The 16505-nt window shown below is 41.4% G+C and overlaps 1 protein-coding gene across 1 annotated transcript in view; it reads right to left on the reverse strand.

Moving 5' to 3' along the window:
- The window catches only part of bach2a (BTB and CNC homology 1, basic leucine zipper transcription factor 2a), a 35297-nt gene extending 19187 nt beyond the window's left edge, over positions 1–16110 (reverse strand). Inside the window, exon 1 of the mRNA XM_080522976.1 lies at positions 15991–16110. The gene's annotated coding sequence lies outside the window, so the exon portion shown is untranslated. The remainder of the gene's footprint in view (positions 1–15990) is intronic.
- Positions 16111–16505: the final 395 nt, after the last annotated feature.

The following is a 16505-nucleotide window of genomic DNA, read 5'->3' on the forward strand; positions in this document are numbered from 1 at the left end:
TATGGACACACACACACAAACACACACAGAGTTTCAAATGGCCTCACACACATACACACAGCAGAGTTTAAAATGGTAACAGACTGCCTGCCATGTGATAGAAAGCAACACTACACTCACTGGCCAGGAATAACCCCGCGGCAGTGTGTGTGTGTGTGTGTGTGTGTGTGTGTGTGTGTGTGTGTGTGTGGGTGTGGGTGTGGCGAACAGGCCTTGTGGTACTCATTCATGGTCAAACATGGACAGACTGAATGGATGAATGGTTTTGGTCTGCGTGGCTGCTTAGCGCTACACAAAAGCTAGCTGCATCAGTACTCCGAGCCATGCTCTCTCCCAGTCTCAATGCTTTCTGAATCGGCTTCGACGAATAAAAGCAAGTGCCTAAGTTGAGGATGTACAAACCCAAGGAATTTCAGCTTCTAAAGATAGAGACAGAGGTTTCAGCCCATTGAGTTCAGGGCCAGGGGTTGATTCGGAAATCAGCATACAGTCGGATTCTGTGGTGGCCAAAACCCCCATGTGTGATGCTGAACTTCATTCTGAGGATGCCCATAGCTGCTACCTTAGTGTCCACTAATCATCCTGGGGTCTACAAACAAGTCATTGTGGACCATAAACAACAAATATTAGACATCCATACATGTTTAGGTTCATAATCAAATCGTTGTCATCCAGAGGTTTGTACAGGCTATATGTGTGTGTCTGTGTATGTGTGTAAAGCGTCAGTGAAGCTCGTCTCCATGGGGTCTGCACTAAGGTGAACCCCCTGCCATGCGATACCCCTACCCTGCGGCACTTTGGCAGGATTCACAGCACAAACCGCCCCTGACCAGTAATAACTGGATGGAGCCCCATTTATAAACTAATGGCCAGATTAGGACTGTGTGTGTGCGTCTGTGTGTCTGTGTGTGTGTGTGTGTGTGTGTGTGTGTGTGTGTGTCACATTCACACACAGCAGCAGTATGGTGTCCTGGGAAGTGTGTGTGGTCTTGCCTGCCTGCCTGGCGGCACACCAAGAGGGGCCATGGGTGATCACGTTTCACCCCAGCGTTGGGTGGTGACCTCCTGGGAACAGCCACTGCGTGTGTGTGTGTGTGTGTGTTTGTGTGTGTGAGCGAGCGTGTGTGTGTGCGAATGAGTGAGTGCTTAAGATCCCTCAGGTGTACAGTTTTACGCAAGATGACAGAGTCAGATACCTAATATCTGACAATTTGAAACACATCCTGGAGACACCATCTGTCATTCTCTGTGGGCTAAAAACAACGCAGGCCATGACTGAACTGAAATCAGAGAAAAAAAGTGATATCTGCTCATAGACTGTTACGCCTCCATAGTAACCATGGCATCCGTTATCAGACAGTGGAAATAGTTTGGGGGAGGCTGGAGGAAACAGGTTATGAGTGTGACACCTTAATGTCAATGTGAGGGAGGACCTAGGGTAAGTATCATTGTGTGAAATTAAGATCTGAATGTGTGAAGGAAGTGGACAAGGTCAGTGAGGTCACTGGGTGAGCGATGATTTGTGAAAAATAATTATGTCTTGGGCGGTACAAACATTCTATTTTCGCTACTTGCATTGAGAAGAGAAGACAAAAGCAAAAGCAAAAATAGAGTAGATTTTTATTTATTTTTTCCTTAAAGAATCAAGTTATGTTGTGTGAATTTAATTCAAATGCAAGTATTGATTTGCCAGAGTTAATTTTGCAGTTCAGTTCCCCATGGCAATTAGACCGAGACTGAGAAGGTCTTCTGGTTGGTGTCCATGTTGAAACGCTGTATAGTCCAGCAGAAAAACGAACCAAAAGAAATACATGCATTTTCTGATACAAACATGAAACGTGGGACATTAATAATAGTCATCATGGGAAGTATCATAGGATGGTATGTGTTCTTTTTACATCCCCTGAGGTGTTGATGAGAAATGTCAATTCCTTCTGTAAGTCCTCACTCAAACCCCTATAGGTGCCCTGGTTCCGGGTCAGACCTGGGTTGAGATAGTAGGCCTATTTGTTTTCTTTCCAATAAGGTGCGTTTCATTTAGCTTGACTGGCACAATAGCATCAATGGGTTTAGTTCCACTAGTGCAACCCTAGCCCGCCTTGAGCGCTTGGTGAGCATAATCAAGTGCACCTACAGTAGTGTATTTGAAGTACCAAAGCGGTAACAATTTCTATGAGGCACACACATACATTATAGCAGATTTTAAGTCATTATAGGTCTATATGATAGCTTATAATGTCTTCCTAATATGTTATGTCTGTCTATCAGACCTTTTTTAAACTGACAGAAAAGTTCAGGATAATCATGAGAGACATGATATATGGAATATTCAGTCATACAAGCTTATAACAACTCTTATTATGCACTATGAACACATTATAATGGTGTGCTTTAAGTAAAGTGTTACCAAAATAGTTAGGTTTGATAGTGGTCCTATTTTAATTCCCACAGTTAGTGTCAGGGGTAGAACACTAGTCTCACTGTGTGAAAAAAAAAGGAACTCTACAGTTTGTCCCCACAGAGAGTCAGCCAAGCATGGTACAGTAGCAACCAACACAACAGACACGGTTTCCACTTCCCCCAGTCTATACACATATTGAAAATATAAGGAGATTTAAAGATATCAGCTATTTTTTTTTTTTTCAATAACAATCAATAACTCTTCATGGGAGAAATGTCCCTAATTATACTTTAATTAGGTTTAAAATTAAATATGGATGAAAGGTGACGCAAAAATCCTTACAGTGCTGTATGTCAATAAACTAAATGTCTTTAGTTTTGCATTGAATGACTGATAACAGAGAAAGTGTGAAACCTCTTGGTTGACAAATGACTCAGAAGATAGGAACCGTGTGCCAAAGTGTCTTTCATGTGGGAGATTTCATTCAACTGTTAACATTCTTTAGCCTGCAAATAAAAGTACATATGTGGGTCGTTCCACACCTACAGAATTTCCATGAGGGAAAAATAGATATAATTACCATATTAAGCATGATTTTTTTTTAAATGACGGTAAGATCCTAATTGTGTTGACACATTTATTTTCAACTTACTTTACTACACTACATATGTATTATAATGGAGAGATCTGCGAATATCATGCCAGAACCATAAATGTTATGTGTACATTTTTTGTGTTATTAAAATGCTGCCTATAAATCAAGTTAGACTCAAAACAAATCCAGAAACTCCCAAAAAATGGAAAAAGCTGTTAGGTGTTAGAGAAAATAAAAATGCTCCAGCTAGGGCTGTGACGGTCGTGGAATTTTGGGTAACGGCTGGTTATCATGTAAATAATCATTAGAATAATCATCATAACCGTTTCACAATGGGGACACAACTGTAACACAAGACAGAGGCAGAATAACCTTGTGGTTGACTCGACTGCTGTTGCTATTACTAACTAATGAACACATCCAACGTTTTTAAGAAGATCTATTTATCAACAGAAAACAAGAACATCAGGCATAAAATCCATTTTGTTTCCAACATAACAAAAGTGCCTGCCTTATGAACACATGGATCAGACATATTGCTTTTTAATAAATAGTATACACAAATGAAATAACAACAGGCAGGGTCTATTGTAGTCAGTGCAAAAAGACTGTTGTGCATGTCCTTTTAAAATAAGAGCGTGTGAAACTCTCTGTCCCTCAAAATACAAAATCATTTGATAGATTATTGTAGCAAGACAGTTGTTAATAATGTATATGTTACACTCATGCTATTAGGTAATGTATATACAGTACATAAAAATAAATCCACTTTGAAAAATTCTAAAATCAATGCATTTTGGGTGCATGCTGCCCTTGACTGCACAGTCAGGTGTCAGATTGCTATATTATATCATGTGGTTATGTTATACTGTATGTTAAACACTCATCCTGGCTTTCTGAGATCTGGCCAGTGACCGGGATGCTTGAACTGTAAACAGACATGAGGAAAAATCTTGTTTTCCAATCCGCTCTCAAAGTGAAAAAAAGAACACTTTTTACGCATTTTGACTGAATTTAATGGTAACTTTGAGCAACGAGAACGAAAATGAGTTGCTGTGAATGCATGTTCTCGGATTGACCTGGATACAAGTTTCAACAGGATGCCGTGTACAGTACACGTTCCTAAGAGGAGATATATTCAGTGGCGTCTTATTCCCTTCCGTCCCTTCTCTCCTCTCATCATCCCTTCTTCTCACAAGAACAGAGTGATGACATCTGACCTTAATAAAAAAGCTGAGGAACTATTGATGTCCTAGTCCCAAACGGTGGCATCTTCTGTGCAGAGGTGTGTATTCATTACACCTGTCCCAAACCCAAGCAAGGGAGTTTCCGTCCTCTGGGACCTACTCTTTGGCTATGTCCGTTTTCTGAGCCCGTCATCCCAACTCTCCTCTTCTTTCAGCTCAGCGGCTGCTTTCAGCTCAGCGGCTGACATCACTTATTGCCCCTGGGCGTTTCTGCTTCTGTCTCCATATCGCGCCCTCACACTCACAATAGAGTTTCAAGGGAAAGTCAGGTGTTACCGGAATACGATTGGTTTACTCGTTTTACCTCTGAGGAGTCACGCTATCAGAGGTTTCTATAGCATTCGCTGCCAACACAACCAACTAGGAACCCATCATTATAAAATAAGAGACATGGATATGACCATAACATGTAACAAAGACACAGGTTGTAGGTCATAAGAGCAGCAATGTAGCCTATTTCTCCATCTATTAACTAGTGATGTGCAGTTCACTGACTAATCGTTCTTTATGAACAACTCTTGTTGCTAAGAGATGTTAAGAGGGGTCCTTCCAGGATTAATGAATCAAACAAACTAAATGAATCAAAGTAGGGTTAGTCAATGTAAAAATAGAATTGGTCACAGTATTACTTTAAAAACATATCCTAATATATATCGTTAATTGCTGAAGTATGGTGGAGAATAAAATTACAGAACTGCAGTAGAAGTGTATGGGTGGTTTTGTAGTCTGGTGAAACAAAGTGTCATGTTTTCAAACGCTAGGTTTTCTTTGCCTTGCAGGAAGTGGGACACTACACTTGTGGTTATGCACATTGCTGACATTTTAAGAACTTTGACCAACTATTACCAATATGAGAACAATATCACGATATGCTCCAAATATGACAATATTTGATAATATTGAATATCGGGCCAACCCTAATTAAAAGATCTTATTCTTTCAATTAAACAAGACCGAAAGAACCGATTCAGTGAAAAGACTGAAAAAACGAATTTCCCATCACTTCTATGAACTACCTCCTAACTCGATATACAGTACATCTCTCTATTTCTCTCTGGAGTTCAATCATAGCAAAGTTTATGCAGTGTAATATCTTAGAAAGTAGATGCTACTGCCTAGATAGATGCTACTGCTACTGCCTGGGAAAACTAGAAGCACAAGTCTACATGATACTAGTAGTTTTTTTATAGTGCCCCAAAAAATATTATTTGACTGTATTAATACTGAAAAATAAGTTATTTTTACATTATGATAAGTTATTACATTATTGGTTGTTACAAGCCCTGGTGAATAGTTATTTCCATCACTCTACCTCTCTCTATAGCATATGTAAGGTCTGGTGAAAAAGTCCTCAAGTAGGGCAAGGTAATTTGTAAGTCTTTTTACAGATTATGAAAGTGCAGATTGTAAGCTTTCAAATGACGTCTCATACATTGAAATCTGAAGAAAAAAATTGTTGAAGAAGATATGCTTATTTGAATGTTGGTACACCTCAAACAGAGAATGGGAGAAACTCGCTCTGAATCAAAACACACGCAATACAGCAGCTAGTAACTGGCAGCTAAGAAGGCACATCACTATGAACATCTAACTGCAGGTTTAGCACATCACAACATGCTGATAGAACATCAACATGCTAAAAACACATAAACACTACACATAATTAGATGATCACGCAGTGAACACGTCCTAAAACATACGTTTGTTTACAAGCCATGTATCACTTACCCAGTAGCCTACGGCAGACGATACAGTGAAATGTGAATCCCATTCACAAATTATAAGTATTTAGTGATCCTAAAACTGTTGTGCGACATGTGGACCTTTTCACCAGACTGTGTCACATATGCATCAACTTTATACTACAAATCATTTTTTAATCCTATAATCAAAGTCCTTGGACTATGCCCAAAGAAACACATCTCAGGGCCTTAACAGCTTCATCAGTGCTAATTGAACATGATGAGTCAAATCAACGCGAGCTCCAAAGAGCTGCCTGGTGTCATCGGAGGATGAGCAAATTATGTGCCCAATACATGGCAATTACCACCACCCAGCAGCCATTTCTGCATCATTAGAGTTAATTCATTCACTGCTGGCCAAAGGATTTCGGACTTTTCATAAAGGGATGAGTAGATTATTATCTCAAAGGAGCCCTATCGATTTCATTCTAAAATCTTTAATAATGTCTTTAATCATCTTTTTTTTTGTCAAAAAGACTACAAAACGAACCATAGAAAAAACTAAATGGATTTTTAAGTACAGTACCAGTCAAACGCATGGACACACTTAACCCCATTCAATTGAGTCAAACATTGTCAGTCACTGAAAAGAGCATCACAAGTTTGAATTTCATTCATGCGCTACAGGTTTCATAGAAAAGACGCTTACTACAGTCGGACGGATTGCTGCCCTTCACATCGTGACAGTGTTAGGCCTTGAGTTCTAAACCAAAAGACCAGAATGAGAAAAGCCTTCTCTCAGCAAGTACATCTTCAAGCAAACAAACACTGGATAGTTGTATTCTGTCCTATTCTAATGCATTCTCACAGGAGAATGCTAGAATGTCATACCAAAAGCTTTGTTTTCAAAATTGGAAATACAGAGAGCATAATTAGCTATGCTGTATCATTGCTAGCATGAGTGGTTGTTTACCACCTACTGTACTGTCATCTGTCCCAGAGACTTTCATAGCACATAATCACTAATCCTGTCACATCAAAGAGCAAACCATGTCTTCTGTTGGCCTAAACATGTAGATGAATGTGGAAGTGGTATAATCTGTTACGACAGGTGTAACCTCCACCGCATAAGGGCACATTTGCGCTGTAGGCAGCTTATTTCTGCCCTTACATCAGCCAAAGCAAACAGCTTTATGATCCTGTGTGTGTGTGTGTGTGTGTGTGTGTGTGTGTGTGTGTGTCTGTATGTGTGTCTGTATGTGTGTGTGTGTGTGTGTGTGTGTGTGTGTGTGTGTGTGTGTGTGTTTGTGTTTGTGGCTTTCATCACTCCCACCTCCACTCCGTCATGGACGGGGAGGATTTCAGTGCTGTGTCTGTTGTAAAAACAGTGAAAATATTGACACTCTACTACCTGTGTTTGTAAGCAGAAGGCTACATATAAAGTCATATAAAATCATCTAATGTGGGGTTAAACTAATTAAAGTTAACAAAAATAAGAAGTATAGGTAGACCTACCAAATACTTGCAGTGTTTTCACTGATATCGATTTAGTTCATGAATGAATAAGTAGTTAAAACTTAACAAATTGGCAACAGAATGACCAAAACGGTGACGTAATTACTGAAATTGAATTGGCTACATTAACTTATTGTACAGAAGCTAAAATTATTCTTTGGGCGGTCCCTGAGGGATGACCCTTTAAGGAACAGTTTTGGGCTCCATGTAGAAACCTGTTCACTGAGGGTTCTACAGACGAAAAACTGTTCGTAATCATACAGTAGTGGTTACACAACTGCATCAACATCCTCAACTCATGCTCCAATAAATGGGAGACTTTGTTGTTGTTGAGTATAGTGGGGAAAGTGAAGCTAGCAAATCACATGTATGTAGCACAAGTAACTTCCATTGAGAATGATGATATACATGTCGCACTCTTCTACAAAAAGGATCAAAGGATTTATCTTCATAATTTAAGTGCACACTGACACATATGGTGTGGTGTCTCTGAGACAGATTCTTAGGATTCATTTTTTATTTTGAAGAAGCTATCTCTGAGGCAAACTAGGAGCAGAGTCACTGTGTTTGTCCATTTTTTTGGAAAGCCTTATTGGGCTGAGAAATCAGAAATAAACAATAATAAACATATCCAAAACCAACAGTTTGTAACTTCATCCAAAAGAAGAAAAATACTGGCAGCTCAGCAATCTCAAACGGCATTGTAGGCCACGGAAGACTTCTACAGTGGATGACCGAGAAATATGAATGAATGAATGAATGAATGAATGGACTTTATTGTCATTGCTACAGTACAGGTACCAAACAACGACATTTAGGAGGGGTGGCTCCCCTGGTGTTAGGAAAGGGGGAAAAAAACACTTTAAAAAAAAAAAAAAAAGAAGAAGAAGGGAAGGAGCTGGTTTACATAAATAAAGGCTATGTACACTATCCACTGTACTATACTGTACAGATAGACAACTAGGGTTGTCATATTGCAAATACTCACGATAAATAAGGAAAAACCTTAAAGCTACTGTCCCACTGATCAAGAACACTCTCCAGGAGGTAGGCGTGAATGTGTCAGAGACTACCGTCCGCAGACGACTTCAGCAGCAGAGCTACAGAGGCTGCACAGCAAGGTGTAAACCACTAGTTAGCAACAGAAACCGGATGGCCAGATTACAGTTTACTAAAAAGTACCTAAAAGAGCCCGCAAAGTTCTGGAAAAATGTCTTCTTTTTTTTTTTGGACAAAGATTAACATGTCCCAGAGTGACAGCAAGTGTAAAGTGTGGAGAAAAAAGGAACTGCCCAAAATCCCTGGCATAAAATATGAAGAAATATGAAATATAGTGGAAGGTTGTGCGTTTTTTTGTTTAGTTTTTTTCAGCCAGAATTGTTAGAAGTAGTCCTTGTGCATAGTTGTTAAACTTTGTTATCAAGGGTCTTGGTTTAGCATACTTTTGAAAGTGAAAAAATCTATGTTACTGTGGAATTGCCCATAAAGAATCAGTATTGCAACATAGTATCAATTTGAAGAGTTATTAATCTGATTAATCTAGAATTGATCAAATAGCTATAGAATAGGACTTACTAAATATACATTCAGTTACTCCTATTACCGATACCATTCATTCAATAAAAGGAACAGGATGAGGTGGCGAGAGACAGAACAGAGATGACAGTGGTGGTTTTTATTTTCCACATTACAATTAAGAGAGGTGGACCTCTCGTTGCGTGATCAAACAGATAAAAATCAAACCGGTGCGACAAGCAGTGTTTGTTTTTGTTCACTTCATTGGAGTCCTCTTCCCTCTCAGCGACCCCCTTCCAAAGCACATGACTACACGTCATTCACGACCTACTCACTGTTGCACACAGAACAGGGTTCGTCTCAATAGTCTATTGGGGCTTCTTCTCATTGCCTCTTCTTCTTCTTCTTCATCATCTGCACTGGCATAAGGGAACTGGACAGGCAAACTGACCATAACCACGCACCCTGGCTATTGCCTATCCAGGGTTCTTCAGGAATAGTGCAGAGGACGGAGATAAAACACGGAGAAGGGATGAGGAGAGGAGACGAGGAGAGCGAGCTACGTTATGAGTATTTAGACACAGCCAGGAAGAACCTCGGCTACCCCTTGGGTTCACTGGGTTCAATTGGTTAATGAGTGACAGCCTGTAGCATGTAGCTGGTGCTAAGTGCATTCCAAGAATCAGACTCATTCTCTAACCCTGACTGTGTTGTTTCCTCTAGCTTTGTGAGGATTCTCCACGCCTGCCTGGTCCCAGATCTGCCATAGGAGTTGTTGTCATGAGAGATGGCTAGAAGTATAGTAGCACCAGGCTAGTTTGTTTTATCTGCTTTGAAGCTTCTTAGGGTTGTCCTGCTCACAGACAAACACACACACACACACACACACACACACACACACACACACGCACACACACACTACAGTACTTGGTGGGATCTGCAGTCCTTTTTCCTATTGATACATTTGCTCCTTTCACGCCTTTGTCATGCTCAATAGGGCCTTCTTGGCCCCTGATATGTTTGTGCTTGAGCCAACTCCACTGTCATGGTAAGGACAACATATCTATAGAAGTTTACTGAAGCATGATACAGGAACAAGCTAGCTTGTTGGATCTAGTCTGAGGTTTCCTCCCCTCTCCCTCTCTCTCTCCCTCTCTCTCTCTCTCTCTCTCTCTCTCTCGCACACGCACATGTGAGTCCACACATATGCATTGATGAGTTCCACAACTCTTTCTCCTATTGACTTGTTAGCTAGTCATACTTTAAATGTGTACAGTAATGCCTTCATAAATGTGATATTACCCTTTACAAAGAGTGAGTTATTAAGAGCTTATAAATTATTTGTGAAGCATCTATATAGGCCTTATGTAGGGTTCATGAGGGCTCAAGATATGTCATCATATCCTATCCGGTAAAAGCAAGCGACTACAAAAGAATACACTCCACATAAACAACAAGGGCTTTAGCTTAGCGGTGTGGGGCCCTTCCATGGAATGCATGGATTAATGCACCCCCCAAAAACAACAACAAAGACCCTCTGAATATGATCATCTCACCATCTGCCCCGGTCGCCACTAATCATACTGCCGCCATGCCAGATGGGGTTGCCAGATCCATAGCAAGGTTATCCCACAAGGCCACCATTAGATGTGCCAATCTACGGTGGCAGAATGAACAGATGACATGATTCCAGGAAAGGAGGGTGTTATTTGGGTTAGTTAAAATGCATTTGATTTTTTTCTGATTTTTTCTATTCATATTGAATACAATTCAGAGCTGGGTTCAAACATTTGAAATCATTTCACATACTTAGCTGTGCTTGATTGTGTTTGCCTGGTGCAATGTAACCAATGGAATAGTCCCCAAAAATGTAAACACCCATCTGGCACTCCAAGCAAGTTCAATCAAATGAAAAGAAGAAACATTTTTAATACTACTTTTGAATGAGCATACAGTAGCTTCTCTTGCCATATACTAATAAGCCTACTATGTTGCTAAGCCACTGTTGTTAATAGGATGCAATTATTGCCTACGATTGTCACAGTACATGAATACATTTGGATAGATGGGAACAATTGTCAACAGTTGGTGTAAGAGTCGAGCCAAAACTATGTGTGATAAACGTGATGTACTTCACAAGAATTGTTCATCAAGAGGCGCTCTCTTGTCAGAAACACATTCTTTCACGCTGTGAAGAAAAACACATTTCTGTCATGCCACAGTGTCACATTCTCCTTCTTGCAAGGTGCAAACAGATGGATTCATCAAACATTGAATGAGCTATACAGTTGCACAAAAGGCCCAAAACATAATAATTTTTTCAACGTGCATTCACAATCATCTTACTGTACATGATGAAAAAGAATATGTTTGTGCTGTGAGTAATTATAATAGTTGTGATGCAGGTTAGCTGGCAGTTATTACAAAACATGACATGGGTGGGAAAAAAAGAAACGTAGAATTATGTGACTGCTCTCACACACTTTCACCTTCTAACACACTTGCACAGACTGGCAATGGTGTGTGTGTGGGGGGGGGGGGGGGGGGGGAGACCAACAGAGAGAGCATAACAAAGAGTGCACAACAAAAGGAGAGAGAGAGGGAGAGAGAGAGAGAGAGAGAGAGAGAGAGAGAGAGAGAGAGAGAGAGAAAGAGTACACAGGTATTAAGTAGAGCATAAAGGTGACAGACAGAATGCATAGAGAAAGAGAGAGAGGTCATCATCATACAGTATGGGTACCTAGCCTCTCTGTTTTTTCCAGCAGGCCTGGAGCCCTCCATGCATCCCCTGGGACGGCCTGTCCTTATCCTTAACCACCTTGGAGGGGCATGATGGGAAGCGATAATGGGGGCCAAGGCGCTTTGACTGCTTTTACTGAGCCTCAGCAAACCACTGGTGAAGTGATGGAATCCTAATCTACCCTCACACCCACACCACACCACATCACGCACACACACGCACGCACACACACGTTGGATCTTGATGGCTTATATACTATGGATGACCTCAAAAAGCACCAACTTCCGTCACCCTTTCCCAGTCAGTTCTCATCACGCCCACATACACTGTCTGTACACCAACCCCCCGCCCCCCCCAATCAGACCACAGCTTGGTTTGTCCCGTTCCCAGCCAAATACAAATATTCATCTATGTGAATGAACTCAGATGACTCCAAGAGGATGTATTTGGAGGGGCTTGACTTTAGGGCACTCCCAATGGGATGGTATGTCTAAAAAGAGTATAATGGGGACGTAGATTTGCTCTTATCCTGAATGGACCTCGATGCAGAAATGAAGTCATTCATTTAAAAGAACATAATGTTGTGAAATAGTTGTATGGATATATAAGACTACTTCTTCACATTCTTACTATTTAATGCATATGGCATGGCATGCATAAATGTTTTGCCATAAATGCCTTCCTAGTTGCCTTAGAGTCGAGCCTAAGACAATCCACATGCCCCATCTCCAACCTATCATTCTTCTCCAAAACCCTTGAGCGCGCTGTCTCTGTCCAACTTCACTCCCACTTCCAGTCCAACAACCTGTATGAACCCCTTCAGTCTGGTTTCCGCCCACATCACAGCACCGAAACAGCCCTGCTGAATCCCTCATCCATGCCTTCATCTCCTCCCGCCTTGACTACTGCAACTCCCTACTCACCGGCATCACCTCCCGCTCCCTCCATAGACTTCAGATGGTCCAAAACTCAGCCGCCCGCCTGCTCTCAAACACCCGCTCCCGTGACCACATCACTCCTGTCCTCCACTCTATCCACTGGCTCCCCATCAAAGAACGTATCAAATTCAAAGTACTCATCCTCACATACAAAGCCCTCCATAGCCTGGCTCCCCCTTACCTGACTGACCTCCTTCTCCCCCACCGCCCTACCCGTACCCTCCGATCCTCATCCACTGTTCCCCTCACTGTCCACACACCCTCGAAACTCAAAGGCTTCGGTGACCGTGCCTTTTCACGAGCTGCACCCCGCCTCTGGAACTCTCTCCCTCAACCACTCAGAGAATCGCCCTCACTCTCCACTTTTAAATCCCACCTCAAACCCTACCTGTTCTCCCATGCATACAACCTCCCCTAACCCTAACCATCTCCCCTAACCCTGCCACTCGCCTCCCCCCCTGGACATTGCAGCGTTACTTGTTCCCCGTTCGTTAACTCTGTGTCCTACGTGCTCATGTTATCTGTTGATTGTTGTTTCTGTGTTTTCTGTTTTTCCCATATTGTCAGCATCTTTGAGCCTCAGAAAATCTCTATATAAATACAATGAATTATTATTATTACATGCTCTGTTTTGATCTGAGAAAATGGTCTGAGCACACATTTGTTTGGTTAAGTTCAGTTATGAATATATCCCATTGACATTGACAACAGAGATTAGGTAGTACTTGAGCTACAACACTTTCGGGAAACTCACCCCCCAAATCAACTATGCTACCATAAAAGTGGGGGGTCAGAAAACAAACACACATGCAAAACAAGCAAACATTCATTCATTCATTCATACATTTCTCTGTGCACTGAAGACAGAGACAAGCCCTGCTGGCACTGCATAAGTAAGTAATGAGTTGCACACTGACAATCAGACATTTCCTATAGCTATTTTCTGATGTGTATGTGTGCATGTGGTGTGTGAGTGGTTCTGTCTGCCATCTGGCTCCTATCTTCTAGGCTCTTACATATTTGGGTGCAAACAGGGGTGGCAGCACACTGACAAGGTGATGAAGTATTCTGTACTGCTATTATGAGTGGAATATTGACACACAAACGCACACGCACACACACACACACACACACACACACACACACACACACACACACACACACACACACTCCTCCAAATATCACAAACAGCCGGAGGCAGCAAGTCCTCACATGACGGAGCTAAGATGAAAATAGACCAGCGGTACAGCCAGTCCCTGTACTCTGTTTACCATCCTTTTACAGTGACTTGGCTCAAAACCACACTGTCACTTGACAAAGTATACCGTAGTTTCAACCTCAACCCTACAAAAAAAAACTTGAATCTTAAAACATGATTGTAATGTACTTTCATGATTGTTTTGTTACACATTGCTGAAGTGCGGTGCATCCGTAAATCTTGTGTTTGTGTGTTGCAGATTTGACAAAGTGGCAGGACGTTTACCACAAGAAAATCCTGTTATTACAGTGACATTGTGACAATACGCCTCCTCCGTGAAAGAACGAGCACAGGATGTGAGTTTGACACCCTCACACCCTCCTCTTTATTAACCACCTGTGTGCCTCTCACAGGATGCAAACCGCCAACCTTCTCTCTCCATCCTCCTCCTCCCCCTCCCCCTGACAACACCCCCCCCCCCCCCCCCCCCCCCCCCCAAACACACACACACATCTGTCATTACTAACCTATTCTATTATGTGTCTTCATACCATCTTCGATTTTACAGAGTTATTATCAGTAGTTCATAACTGAGAGAAATGTTTGGGATTATGCAATGACATTAAGATTGCAAAAGGTTGGCTAGGTTCAGACAGGCGTCTGATGTATTCATGAGATAGTAGTCTGCTACAGCAGCCATACTGAATATTTCATTCTCATACGTCCTTTCTCATGACCCATTCCAGTCAATCAGGAGGACTTTCCTGCTCTACCTTTTCTCGTGTCTGTGACGACCAGAGACTCCTGACTATGCAGCTTTCTTCTGATCCACAGTGCTCATTGACTGCAAACAGACCGACAACAACTCAGGGTTATCCATGTCACCCCCCCCTCTCTTCCTTTAACTTCAAAACAATGATGTAAGTCTGCTTCCTCAGATTCCGATGCGTGCTAAGAAAAATGCCATTCTCAGGTACTTGAATTACGGTACTATTGCAGCCTCTCTTTTTCGCTTTTTCCCATCATGTGAGACGGTAAGGAAAGATAAAGGAGAGAATGACCTTATAAGATGTCTGAGAAAAACAATGGGGTTAGCTGTGCAAAGAGCGACTGCAACAGGGCAGGGACACCACAAGCTGTAGGATATGAGATTGAAAGACTATTTTAAGTGGCCCGCCCTACCTAAGATACTGTACAGTAGGGGGAAACTGATTTAGAATCATGAACACACTGGAACAAATAATGATATATGATAAGATGATGATGATGATAATAATAATAATAATAATAATAATAATAATAATAATAATAATAATAATAATAATCTTTAAATAAAAGGTCAGGGTCAATGCAAAAATAATCAATACATTTTGCAGATCACAACGTCATTTTAATAAAAGTGAATTTTAAAAAATCTCATATGCATCAATCTGCATTAATTGTGTTAACATTTGTCAGATGTAAATGATAGGGTAGTGGTTAACACGTGGGGAATGAGTGACATCAAGCCGTGATACAGTCCTCTATGGAAATTCTCATAGTCATAGTATTTCCATTAACGGAATGTATCACGGCGTAGCTCATAAGAAAATAAAATGTGCATAAGCAATTCAATAATATTTTTTCGTGCGTAAAAGACAATAGCCTAATGCGTAATTCTACATTAGCCTACTAATATGTTGGGGAAAATGTAATTCAATTTCGTTCTGGGCGCGAATATGAGCTCTAAGATGTGATCCTTTGTCCCTGTGTACACCCCCTTCCGCAAAATGACAGTGCCTCTTATCTTTATGAAAGCTCGAGTCATGCTGACCAGCCGCGACCACCCAGCCACTGCGCTTTGACCGTTTCGAAAACAAGCCCTCCACAACAAAGCGCGCTGTCACCGCCTGCACAATGGGACGACCATTACAAACCACTGTACAATTTGTGTGCGAACGCAGATTATCAACGTATCAAAATGCATTGATCTGGGAATATTTACGCATGCATATGCATGGTTTTATGTCAACAAAGAGCGAACAAGACATTTCATTCAATGCGCGGCAACGTCTGCAGGGGAAAAAAAGCGTATTGCATTATGGACACTGCAGATGGAGAAACTAATAACTAATTAAAGCATCAAGGTGTAGCGTAACAATGCAGTAATAATCACTAACCTTAACTTTGCCCGGTTTTCTTGCACGTCAGCGCTCTGTCGCTCTCTTACAAATCAAGAATGATTCCACACGTGACTTCACCGTCAGCCCCTCCAAACTGCTGAAAGCGCGTGTTTTGCAATAGTCATCAATATTTCGTTTTATAACGTGCACAAATAATGGTTACTCTCGCAGATGCTGTTCAGCGAATTTGGCGTTTCTTCTACTACAGAAGGCAGCATGCGGCTTCCTCCTCTGCTGTTTGTAACATTCGTATGAAACGCCTTCTCTCAAGCGCTACATTGTTGACATTCGAGCACTGACGTCACCCTGTCCCTCATTCACAACAATGCGCTGTGCAGAATTACGTTCGAGCCCCCGTTGCTTTGACATTTTACTCCAAAAAGGAAGCGCATCAGGGGTTGGTGAATTGCGCGTACAACGACCTCGCCGTACAGTCAGCGGAGAGCGAGAATGGCTTATAATAATAATAATAATAATAATAATACAATTGATGATTATAAGGGCTATAAACC

The sequence above is a fragment of the Nansenia antarctica genome, assembly GCF_963989245.1.
Source record: "Nansenia antarctica genome assembly, chromosome: 1".
NCBI classification, from domain to species: Eukaryota; Metazoa; Chordata; class Actinopteri; order Argentiniformes; family Microstomatidae; genus Nansenia; species Nansenia antarctica.